This window comes from Haliotis rubra, unplaced genomic scaffold, assembly GCF_003918875.1.
Source record: "Haliotis rubra isolate DU_JTF1 unplaced genomic scaffold, ASM391887v1 Scf282, whole genome shotgun sequence".
NCBI lineage: Eukaryota > Metazoa > Mollusca > Gastropoda > Lepetellida > Haliotidae > Haliotis > Haliotis rubra.
Window position 1 is genome coordinate 158,664 of NW_025766914.1, and position 13,416 is coordinate 172,079.

A 13,416-nucleotide genomic window follows, 5' to 3' on the forward strand; every position below is an offset into this window, starting at 1 on the left:
GAGCCTTGCCAACGTATCTCTTCAGACGTGAATGCCACCCTTCGAGGTGGTTGTTGATTCTTGGCCCATCTGAGTTGTGGTGGTTCCATTGCGTTCCACTGCGATATGTTAACCTAGTGCGACGAGTTCACCTTATCAAAACATCTAGAGTAGATTGTCAGCAACCCTAATTACACCTAATCGGAACCTAACCTTGATATGAAACCGCAGGTCGGCGTCCTGAGACTAGTCGAAAATCGAAAGGTCGGCGTCCTGAGACGACACCTACTGAAGTCCTGTTTGGTCAAAGTTAATGATAAGCTCATCAGGGATTTTCTTCTCTTTGACGTTGGTACTTATACGCCCGAGGAATTCTTCTTTAATGTCGGAGAAGTTTTCTGGTAGGGTGCATGCACCTGTGGTTGCCTTTCCATAGGAAAATTCCATTCTGTTCAATAATGACAAAGCCCAGGCTTTAGTCAAGGGGATTGACAAATGTGTTGAACTCCATCCTTCCTAATAATTTGTACTTTGATATTAAAACACCAACGGCTCTACTGGCGAAGTTGGCTGAACCTCTTCCCATACGATTATAATCAAGGTATTTTGTTAAAAGAAATCCAATATAGTTGTAAAACACCGCCAACTGCAGGGGTTTTAATAATCACGTGATCACTATCAACTAATGATGATACCAGATCTTCACTAAGAGGTGAGCATTCAGTAGATACTGCTTTTAGTGGTGATTTCAGGCGACTAACATACATTCCCCTGGAATGAGTGAGTGAGTGAGCATGTTTTTCACGTCGTCTCCATATAAATACATTTTCCGGTAAATGTTTGATTAAAACGTTTCAATATATGATTGATTTAATTAATAATCGAAGTGGCAACAGATCAATTAACGTTAGTGTCACACTTTGCAGTCCATCTTTGTGAGAAATGCCCCAGCTAAGAAAGAACTTGTCAAAATAGGAACGTCGCCAACAGGAGATGGTATATCCACTATGTTAGTGACTAGTGAGATGACATGCTGAGTTGTGAAAGCTGAAACAAGTGTCGAATGACTGCACGAGATCTGTTTAGACAACTTTTAAAAAGTCATACTGTTACGTGTTTTCTTAAATTTCACAAAAAAATGAAATGTTCTATGTCGATGTTTTCATGAATTTTACGTTATGGACTAAAATTCAGCTGAAATTCAATTCTAACTTGCAGTAAATATCTGTATTATCGAGTAGTTGGTTTATTTAATTGTGGAATAAAAGATAAACAAAACGTTTCATATCATATGGTATCTTTACATACTTGAGGTTAACAACCTTCTATTTAGATATAACCGTATGGTTAAGGATGTATTTTACGTTATGGCCTTTCTGGCAAAATGGAGAAAATAAACACGCGTCAAATAATACTATGGGTTGGTTCGGTGCTAATGATGCCAGCAAATGGAGAAATCTGCAAAGTCATGCCAGATACATCAGTTGGCTTCCAGCGAACATAGTCTTTGTATTTTACGTTATGTTTATTACGCTATATATTCATTGCCTATACATGATCAGCCGTATACATTAAATCCAGGGAATAAATTGTCAAATATAGGTTGTAACATACATAAGTGAGTTAGCGCACTTGTCAATAGGATAATACCATACGATACTCATGTGATGAACGATGGTATAATGTAATATGAACCTGTAAATTTGAGGAAATCTTTAAAGCTGTGTAAACGTTACATTTGCAATTTGCCGTTACCGACAATAGTGTTATTGCTGGACTAGCGTTATAAATGAAAAGGAAGATATTTGCTTTGGGAATTAGTGGCCAATATGTGTGGATGGCTATACAGGGGTGAGAAGTAGCAGCGAGAGCATATTACACAATCACCTATCCGCTGTGACCAAGCAGACGAGGTGAGCATAGCGAACGAATGAATTCCATCTACTGTAAAAGCAGGCTGGAATTATGATTATGGGGTTTCCGCTGTGAAAGCAGACAACCAGCAGCATAGCGATTGAGAACTTCTCACCTCAAACAGGCCATACACACCATGACGTTTTAATTCATGAACAGTGAATAAAAGGTACAATGTATACATATTAAATTTCCTAGACTGCAATGTACACTCAATCAGATGACGGGAACAAGTGAGCACGGGGAGGGAGGGCGGGTTAATAGCTGTGCGCGACAGGCGAGTTCGGTGGTGACGCGAGAAGTGAGGTAACTCACCGTTATCTGTCGCGTGGTGTGATGACGTAGCAACTGATGACACAAGAAGAAAAATGGTGATTTCCAAAAAATTTCCAATTTGGAAATATCATATTTCCAAAAATTTCCAAAATTGGAAAGATGATATTTCCAAGGCTTGGAAACTTTTGGAAATTAAGGAAGGATTTTACCACTACTTCTTTCAATTTCTCCTTTTTTCCCAAGGATCCCCGGCCCATGAGTGTATAGACTGAACTATTTCACGAATCTTTTGATCCGTTAGAGTTCTTATTGTTGATATACATAATGTATCTTGCATGTGACATGTTTATTCATGAAAACTGCAGGAATAAGCCATATTTTCATATTATCCCTTTGTGCTTGATTTCAATGCAACTGCGTCTCACGCTTGAAGTGATACATTTTTTAAAGTTGGGATTATGTTTACTATTCGCCGTCCTATGCGACCAACTAGGAACCAATTCTATATATTAGTTTAACTTCACTCATCTGCATTCTTCTTGTTCTATGTGTCAAAATTTGATATTGACTGTTCTATTTACCGCTAGTATGGCGAGCATTTTCAAATTCCCTTTTTACTGAATCATAAGTGCATCTAGATTAATTTGATCATTTACAAGAAGTACGTTACTCATTATAGATCAAGAGAAATCAGCCCACAAGCTCACAGATGATTCCAGAGACAAAGATACATTTGAAAAATTCCAGTTTAGACAAGACATTAGTTTCATAATAAGCCAGCCAATAGACTTTATGTTAATATCCCAGTTACAGTTATTTTGAAGGGTCAAGTCTAGATGCTTGTGATTATCTATGTCTTGAATTATCACACCACTCATTGTAAGGTCAGGTTGGATGCTTCTGTTAAGTTTTCTACTAAACTGTAAAATAGTTTTGTCGTTGTGGTGACAATTATATACGTTTGAAAATGTTAAAACCTGCAATGAGAACACGACGCCACGTCAATAGCAACTCCATGCTTGTTTGATAGGTATTCTTGTCGATGCATAGAGAAGGGTTCCCATATTCATTCTTGTATGGTTATCGAGATAAAGGGTAGGTTAGACATTTGGGTCAAGGTAAAAATCGTTTGATGTTTTGACAACGGTGTTGTTTTAAGGGATTCTACAAGATGAAAAAACGTGTTCACTCAAAGAAAGAAATAAAACATGTATACCAGACTACCAGTATGAGATTGAATCCATGTTAGTGAGTTCACACAGTCACTTTGATTTATAAATTAGTTCACTCAATTCATAAGTTGTGAGTTATTCATTTTCTTGCAGAAACTTGCTATAAGAATTTTGGAAATGACAGTTTTCACCATTATTTCCACAAATTCAGTTATGGTAAATGCACAGTTAGACTAGAAGTTTCTTCCTACTTTTCGGGGTTGAAGATATCTATGTGTAAATGGTTACCGGTATATGTTCATTCTGAACAAGAGAGAAGGAGAGAATGGATCTCATGGAGATGCAGTCAGAAAGACTGCAGAGCAACAGTCTCAACATTGAACGACATAATGTCTAAAATTCCTGGCCCGCGTTTCACAAAAGCCACCTAAATTTAGGAGGTTGTAGACCCTACGACCTTGTTTACGACCTCCTTTACGACCGTTTCACAAAGACGTCATATCCATGTCGTACGACGCGTTCCTAAATCCATGTCGTACATTGTATAAGAGGTACTTTGTTGCATAGCAACGCATAAAGCGAGACCGAACGGGCACCTGTTTATCTTGTTATTCCCTTAAGTATTTCAAAATAGAAAAACAGTTTGAATAACAATGCAAATGTTATGTTTTTAATTCAATGTACAGGTTATCTTATGGCAAAAAAAATATCAATAAATGAATTATTTTGGATTCTCTCACTAAATTTCATTGAAAATTACAAGATAAAATGTATAAATCATTTCCATTAATATTATCAGTTTTACTTATAAGGTTTGAATTAAATCGCTGTCCATTAACTTGTTCATATGAAACTGCAATATTAGTATAAATGTATTGAATATTGCACACTATAGGACCTAAACTCAATGTTGCAGTTATGGCTACGCTTGATCTACTAACACTGTGTAAAGGTTTAAAATGTGGTGTGATACTCTAAATGTGTCAATTTCTTTTGTAACTTTTATTCAAACAATCCAAAACTTTCAAAGAATAAAAACGTATACCCTGTATCCACGTATGATATGATATTAAACAAGGCAAAATGTAGGTAGAATCTACTGAAATTGGTTTCATGAAAAAAAATATCTGAATGATACGGAAAATATACATCATAGTACTAAAAGTATAATCAGAAGGATAGGACCATTGTGTTTACTCTTTTTTCATCCGGCCTTCTCTAGTACTACAACAATGTTGACGTGTGACATCACAACCGATGACCGATTTCTTACAAAATGGCGGCTTCGCTGACAAGGGTACACAGGATTTTGCGAAGACTCTTCCCTTGCTTCAGGGATCGTTTGTACATAAATATGAAATGTAAGTAATCAGAGTGACTCTGACTATCTGTGTATTGTTATATGTTTTCTTTGTAAGTAAGAGAAGAAGCCAGAAATGCTGTTAATTACCGTTGTCGTTCTGCGTGATTTTGCGTCTGTTATGGTGTCACGCTGCACGGAAACTTTGACAATTTCTTATGAAGTATCAAATCAAATCATTGCATTGTATCTATTTTTAATTTCCTCTTTCTTGCTATGATACTCTTTCCATACATATTCTAAAGGTATTGAGCCATTGCAAGCAATGAATAGCCGGCTGCTACGCAGTATAAATCGAATCTCGCAGCTGACTATGAAATATACGTGATGTGATAGGCGTCTCAATACCGGCCTTTGCGAGACGTGATTTGGTAAAAACACTATCCAATATGGCGGAAAGCGCACTTCGGCGTTCGTGTAAGTATATTTTCGAAAACATCCAAACCGATTCTAGGTTCATCGGCAGCGTTTCAGATTATCATTAGTGATATCATGAAAAACTGATTTCAGTTATCATTAATATGTTATTTTTGAAATTCAGTACTCCCAGTAATTATCCGATTTTCACATTTGAAAACATACTGTCTACACTGTACAGCAAATAATGCTGTGAATCGTGATTTCGTATTGTGTATAAAATGGCGACATTTACGATGAAGCCTATTTTGAAAGGTTATTTAAGCACTTTAGCTTTGTCTGTTAGCTTTGTCAAAACTGTGAAGTATATTTGTGTGCCTGATATATTTAGAATTTTATTGGACTTCAAAGTGAGGGTTGAAGAGGAAGGACATATGTCCCTGTGGCACCCAGGGGTTGTTAATCAAGTCCAGATACGCGGCCAGAGCACTAGCGGTGTCGCGGAGTATTCTTGACACACTAGCTCGAGATACTCCATGGAGATCCCTGATTTCACTGAGGAAAATCCCTTTTGCCAAATATCTCTGTGTACACAACACTTGCAGGGAGGTCGGAATAGCATGTGAACGCCTTGTTCAGTTGAGTCTCTAACTTTCTGCGCAGTTAGAAAACAACATGAGTGTCGAGCACGTTCGACCTGTCTCAAAATTTCTCAGGTCTTCTTTGTTAGCGCGTTTTAATCACTTGCAGTGCCATAATCGTTGACGCCATCTTTGTAGTGTTTACGACCTCCTAAAGCATTTACGACAGGTCAATCGGGGTCCTAAATTTTGGGCTGTTTACGACACAGTGTAAATATACGAGGTATTTGTGAAACAGGGTAAAAAAGTAAGAGGTGGTCTACGACCGGCTTTACGAGGTCGTACCGGTAAGAGGGCTTTGTGAAACGGGCCCCTGGAGACCACAGCCACGGACCAGTACACAAGGAAGTCAAGGAAAATCAAATCTCAAATAGATTGTAACAAAATGAGGAATATTTTTAAAAAAAAGATAAGAAGTATTCCTAACGTTATGTTAGAGGTCGCATGCAACGTAAAACACAACTTTGCAGATTCTGATACCTTTCGATATGGACTTACCGAAACAAATCATCAAAAATGCAAATTCAACTTAAAAAGTGGAAAAATAATGCGATGAAAAAAAACGCGCGAAGTCGGAGTTCAAAAGATTCACTAATTTTCTCCAAGCGCTTGGGGGAAAAGTGGTTTCAACAGCTGGGCTGCGCTCATAGCAGATGCGCAGTGAAATAGGTTCGCACAGCAGGTTGTCCGGTGAATACTCGGTGAAGGCTTTGGTGTGAGCTACTTTTTTAAAATGTTTTGTTGATATTTCACAGGCGCAAGCTTTTTTATATGTTATACCAGTAGATTACCGATTTAACTGTTTATATAATTTCATTTGTCTGTTTCACCACACGTTCTTCTTACCGAGTCACTTTCTCAGTTCGATACTTAAAAGCAATGTCATTATTTAGCGTTGACAGAATATCTAACTGTGACACAGATATGTCGTTGTCACAGACAAAACTCAGTGTCGGTTTTATTGACACCTATGTGTCTGCCTGCCTGTTTGCTAATGACAATATTCAATACACAACTTCGATCACTGACCACATGCAATTTGAACTTAACACCTATCAGGCTATACACCATAAACAAAACGCATTGATTTATGGCCCGAGTTCGGTCTCTGTCACAATATGTACTTAGACAGACAGCCAGGTGTGATACTTGTACACATGACATGTTATGATGTCTGTTGGTTGCAAATTGTTATACACAAGAAAATGAGCATGTATTTACGGTTCATTGCCGGGAATGCTAAAATCGTGACGCTTCTCGGTTCAATGAGCGTAGCCTTCGCGGTACTTGCAATGGCTGTGAAAGTTGTGTGAGTATGAGTATGCCCCGTTCTTACCGCTCTGCCTTCTCCAAATTCAGATCAGGTATGGTCTCGAAGCCAGACCCCCCAAATGGTGAAAATGTGGTGCAGTTCTGGCGACCAAACGGGGTGTGATTTTTCACAATCAGGAATGATTTGGCTTTGATTTAAAGCCGGTTGTCATCAGCTACCGTGCGTGACTACCGTACAGAGGCCCTTTTAAGGTGCAACATGTCATGTCAGTTATGGCAATATTTTAACCGATAACTGGGTGGTTTAATTTAATAACTTTGTTTTGGAGTGACCGATTTTCATCAAAATTGTAGTTTTGGAATGCTCAGATCATGATTGAAAATTGTGGACAATAATATTACATATATGTTCATCGCAAAAATATTTTGGTAAGGTCAAAGGTCAATTTTAATAGAAAGGGCATATATCATATATATAAGATCATATATACCTTTGGTTTGCACAGTATGCATGAAAAAACATTACAAGGAAACAAAAGTTGGTACTTTGTATCTAGATCAGCAAAATATTATATAATGTCTGTTCAACAGTAACAGCTCCATGCTTTAGATAGTCAACGATACCAAATATGTCGATGATACTGTCGGACTATCTCTAAAATCACACAACATAACAGAAAGCTCTTAAATGTAAAATTCTATTATTCCAGATGTCTTTCTTTGCTCATCAAAGAAGGATGAGTCAGCCATGTCATCTTAACTCAAGCAACATTTCCTTCATGCCAATTCGTGTCTATTGTTCCTAATAGTCATAGTGTATTCCTAGTTGACATGGTAGCCAATGTCAACAATGTCAAGATCACGGGAACATGTTTCAAGTCCACCTCCACATGCCGAAGTACACAACAGGTTCAACCTCTTTGACACCTTCCTGTACATTGATTTTTACATGCACAGTTATGAAGTTAAAGAAGGTCCACGAAAACCATTTAGTCTTAACTTATTTGCAACTTTATCAATTTTACAAATTTAAGGTAATTTTACCAACATTATGTTTTTATAATTCAGCTATATCATTTGAAGATCATACATATCTTTGGTTGGCACTGCATGCATGAAACACAACAATTCAACTGATGTCAGAAGGAGATATGTTTTGATAAGTTTCAATATTGTTTATATATGTGTCACTTCACGCTCCAGCTGCCGTGAAACCCTTACAGTTGATGGATAATAGCATGACATCCTAATGAAAGGTTTACAAGTGACATTATGGTGTTCCATTTTTTCTGTTTACAATGTGAAATATTACGACTTTGGTTTTCTTTATTTATTTTACACCAGCAAAAGATATGACACACTGATCAGAAAGGCGTTATGGTATCTTACCACCAAATGTACACACCCGTCATATACCTCTGAAATACACAGTATTCCCAATGCATTCATTTTGATTGTAATATAGGTGATGTAATTTCCGACTCTTTTCTAAGTTTACTTGGGTTCGAAATATGAATATTTCTTTAGGTGGGAAAACATTTGTAAATTTGCAAGTTTTCAAATGTTTTCATGACTTAAAACCTTGTGCATCATTCCGGATATCAAGGGTATATATTTGAACACATTATATATGCTCATGTTACCAGTACTAAAACAAAATGGTCACAGAAATTCTGGGTTCACATTGTGTTATTCACATTGAGGTTTGATAGTTGTTTAGGCTATGCAATATGTTATTACTCTCTCCTGGTTTATTGGGAGTTCACTGACAACAACATTACAGTTTGCAACATGTTTCGCATCCATGCATTATACAGCGCTGATCTTGATTTATGATTCATGCATTCAATCAAAAACAAAACATCTGTAAAAATACTTGTGATCGAAACCTGCTTAAAGCTGCATTACTCACAGGTACTTTCACACAGTGTTGTTTTACTTTTCAAAGTTCTTTTAGGTAAGCTTTTTTTCAAATGTATTGATTTAGTATTTCAAGCAACGCTGCAGGTTATCTAGATGTCTGGAGGTATCAACGCATTAACGCCTTGAACATATACCTCCCATCTTTCCTCTATCTCCACTACCCCATGGATAATTGAAGAAAATAATCATCCTGATTAAGAGATCGCACAAGCAATTGTACATACAATGTACTTGGATTAACCTTTCCATATTCCATACAATATCAAGCAAATATTCATTATCATAAATACACAACGTTTCTAGGCTACCAAGAAGCAGCCTAGAAATTACGTTGTGTTGTAAATAATAAAGAAGTTGTAAATCCATACCATACGTTGTTATGTTATCTTCCAACTTCTAAATGCCCATCAGGCATCCACATGTTGATCAGTTTACAGTGCAAGCATTATGAAAATTTACCCATGAATAAATATAGTGATTACGATGTAGTTGTGTGGCATTTCACCAATTAGGACACACACGCACACGCACACGCACACAGACACACACACACACACACACACACACACACACACACACTGACGTAACCAGGAAAAACTGGGAGCTGATGGTACAAACAAAAAGTAGGTGTCTTCATTCGATACTCACTGTATTAGTGAGAAAATAATCGATTAATCCTGCTTAGGTGGATTTCATCTTGAATAGCCCCAGCCCATACAAATACCGTTATACCAAGCGAAAGCCTCTGAAAATAGGAAATTTTGATAGCAATATATAACTCCGTATATACTGAATTAGCCCCAGTGAGTTCGGAGACTCAGAACTAGACTGGCTTCATTTTGGACTATTGCATTACAGAAGGGGCTGGGCCGAAAGTTTGGAGAATGAGACAGACTACTGGCATGTGTAAGGTCCCAGCGATACAGAGCGAATGTGGTTCTTACAAGGAGGGAAACGCATTTAAAAACCTTAATCCTAGTAATATTAGCATTCGGAAACTAAATATATAGATCTGGGCAAGCATTTGAAACACACTACAGCCGACTTGGTAATGTTCATCTGGGTGAGGTCTGTCAATATGTTAGAGCTGACGTTGTACTGTCGACGTGCGTCAGCTGATGAAGATAGTGATTGACGTGAGCCAATTCCATGATACGATAACTATTGTCAGTTAATTCACTCTCTGCTTGAAGGACAACGTAGTCATGCGACATATGGAAATCAGGAAAGGAACGACAGTTGGTCTTTTAGTATCCATCTAGACGAGGTCACTCAATACTGTCAATATGTATAGACGATTCAAGGTTTTCCGCGCAAAATATAATTCTAAAGCCTCTGTCAACGTATATACCAACTTCTGTGCGTGTACGGAACAGCTGATATTAATTAAATGCAACTTGACAATTGGCTCTCTGAGGTACGACTTATGCAGAGACCAGAAAAGATACTGGCGACATACATTCTGTTGTCAATAGGATTTGGAAAGATCTACAATAGATATCATGAGACTGACTATGCATTTATTCATTAACCATTCTCACAGGTTCACAAATATGTTGGGCCAAAATTAATGTTCAGCAACCCATGTTGTAAGAGCGAACTAATATGATCGGGTGGTCGTTCTCACTTACTTGTTTGATGCATGCCATCGTATCCCACTTGTGAAGATCGATGCTCATAGTGTCATGACCATGTTATGTGTAACTCTTTTGTGTATATCATTACATATTACTAAAACCAAGGTATGCATATTTTTATTAACGTTACAGTAGAAGCAAGATGTTTATATGAATATTGTCTAGAAATTTTTTTTGAGTTGTCCACAAAACTAGGCACTTAATGTTTTGTAAGTAAGAGAAGAAGCCAGAAATGCTGTTAATTACCGTTGTCGTTCTGCGTGATTTTGCGTCTGTTATGGCGTCACGCTGCACGGAAACTTTGACAATTTCTTATGAAGTATCAAATCAAATCATTGCATTGTATCTATTTTTAATTTCCTCTTTCTTGCTATGATACTCTTTCCATACATATTCTAAAGGTATTGAGCCATTGCAAGCAATGAATAGCCGGCTGCTACGCAGTATAAATCGAATCTCGCAGCTGACTATGAAATATACGTGATGTGATAGGCGTCTCAATACCGGCCTTTGCGAGACGTGATTTGGTAAAAACACTATCCAATATGGCGGAAAGCGCACTTCGGCGTTCGTGTAAGTATATTTTCGAAAACATCCAAACCGATTCTAGGTTCATCGGCAGCGTTTCAGATTATCATTAGTGATATCATGAAAAACTGATTTCAGTTATCATTAATATGTTATTTTTGAAATTCAGTACTCCCAGTAATTATCCGATTTTCACATTTGAAAACATACTGTCTACACTGTACAGCAAATAATGCTGTGAATCGTGATTTCGTATTGTGTATAAAATGGCGACATTTACGATGAAGCCTATTTTGAAAGGTTATTTAAGCACTTTAGCTTTGTCTGTTAGCTTTGTCAAAACTGTGAAGTATATTTGTGTGCCTGATATATTTAGAATTTTATTGGACTTCAAAGTGAGGGTTGAAGAGGAAGGACATATGTCCCTGTGGCACCCAGGGTTGTTAATCAAGTCCAGATACGCGGCCAGAGCACTAGCGGTGTCGCGGAGTATTCTTGACACACTAGCTCGAGATACTCCATGGAGATCCCTGATTTCACTGAGGAAAATCCCTTTTGCCAAATATCTCTGTGTACACAACACTTGCAGGGAGGTCGGAATAGCATGTGAACGCCTTGTTCAGTTGAGTCTCTAACTTTCTGCGCAGTTAGAAAACAACATGAGTGTCGAGCACGTTCGACCTGTCTCAAAATTTCTCAGGTCTTCTTTGTTAGCGCGTTTTAATCACTTGCAGTGCCATAATCGTTGACGCCATCTTTGTAGTGTTTACGACCTCCTAAAGCATTTACGACAGGTCAATCGGGGTCCTAAATTTTGGGCTGTTTACGACACAGTGTAAATATACGAGGTATTTGTGAAACAGGGTAAAAGTAAGAGGTGGTCTACGACCGGCTTTACGAGGTCGTACCGGTAAGAGGGCTTTGTGAAACGGGCCCCTGGAGACCACAGCCACGGACCAGTACACAAGGAAGTCAAGGAAAATCAAATCTCAAATAGATTGTAACAAAATGAGGAATATTTTTAAAAAGGTAAGAAGTATTCCTAACGTTATGTTAAAGGTCGCATGCAACGTAAAACACAACTTTGCAGATTCTGATACCTTTCGATATGGACTTACCGAAACAAATCATCAAAAATGCAAATTCAACTTAAAAAGTGGAAAAATAACGCGATGAAAAAAAACGCGCGAAGTCGGAGTTCAAAAGATTCACTAATTTTCTCCAAGCGCTTGGGGGAAAAGTGGTTTCAACAGCTGGGCTGCGCTCATAGCAGATGCGCAGTGAAATAGGTTCGCGCAGCGGGTTGTCCGGTGAATACTCGGTGAAGGCTTTGGTGTGAGCTATTTTTTTTAAATGTTTTGTTGATATTTCACAGGCGCGAGCTTTTTATATGTTATACCAGTAGATTACCGATTTAACTGTTTATATAATTTCATTTGTCTGTTTCACCACACGTTCTTCTTACCGAGTCACTTTCTCAGTTCGATACTTAAAAGCAATGTCATTATTTAGCGTTGACAGAATATCTAACTGTGACACAGATATGTCGTTGTCACAGACAAAACTCAGTGTCGGTTTTATTGACACCTATGTGTCTGCCTGCCTGTTTGCTAATGACAATATTCAATACACAACTTCGATCACTGACCACATGCAATTTGAACTTAACACCTATCAGGCTATACACCATAAACAAAACGCATCTCTGTCACAATATGTACTTAGACAGACAGCCAGGTGTGATACTTGTACACATGACATGTTATGATGTCTGTTGGTTGCAAATTGTTATACACAAGAAAATGAGCATGTATTTACGGTTCATTGCCGGGAATGCTAAAATCGTGACGCTTCTCGGTTCAATGAGCGTAGCCTTCGCGGTACTTGCAATGGCTGTGAAAGTTATGTGAGTATGAGTATGCCCCGTTCTTACCGCTCTGCCTTCTCCAAATTCAGATCAGGTATGGTCTCGAAGCCAGACCCCCCAAATGGTGAAAATGTGGTGCAGGTCTGGCGACCAAACGGGTTGTGATTTTTCACAATCAGGAATGATTTGGCTTTGATTTAAAGCCGGTTGTCATCAGCTAGGGCATATATCATATATATAAGATCATATATACCTTTGGTTTGCACAGTATGCATGAAAAAAACATTACAAGGAAACAAAAGTTGGTACTTTGTATCTAGATCAGTAAAATATTATATAATGTCTGTTCAACAGTAACAGCTCCATGCTTTAGATAGTCAACGATACCAAATATGTCGATGATACTGTCGGACTATCTCTAAAATCAAACAACATAACAGAAAGCTCTTAAATGTAAAATTCTATTATTCCAGATGTCTTTCTTTGCTCA

General features: G+C 37.9%; 1 long non-coding RNA gene across 1 annotated transcript; it reads left to right on the forward strand.

Annotated features, from left to right (window-relative positions):
- Window positions 1-6,761: 6,761 nt before the first annotated feature.
- Window positions 6,762-12,857, forward strand: LOC124281344. Its single transcript, XR_006899907.1, has 2 exons — window positions 6,762-6,839; window positions 12,797-12,857. It is a non-coding gene; the product is annotated as an uncharacterized LOC124281344 (long non-coding RNA).
- The last annotated feature ends 559 nt before the right edge of the window (window positions 12,858-13,416 follow it).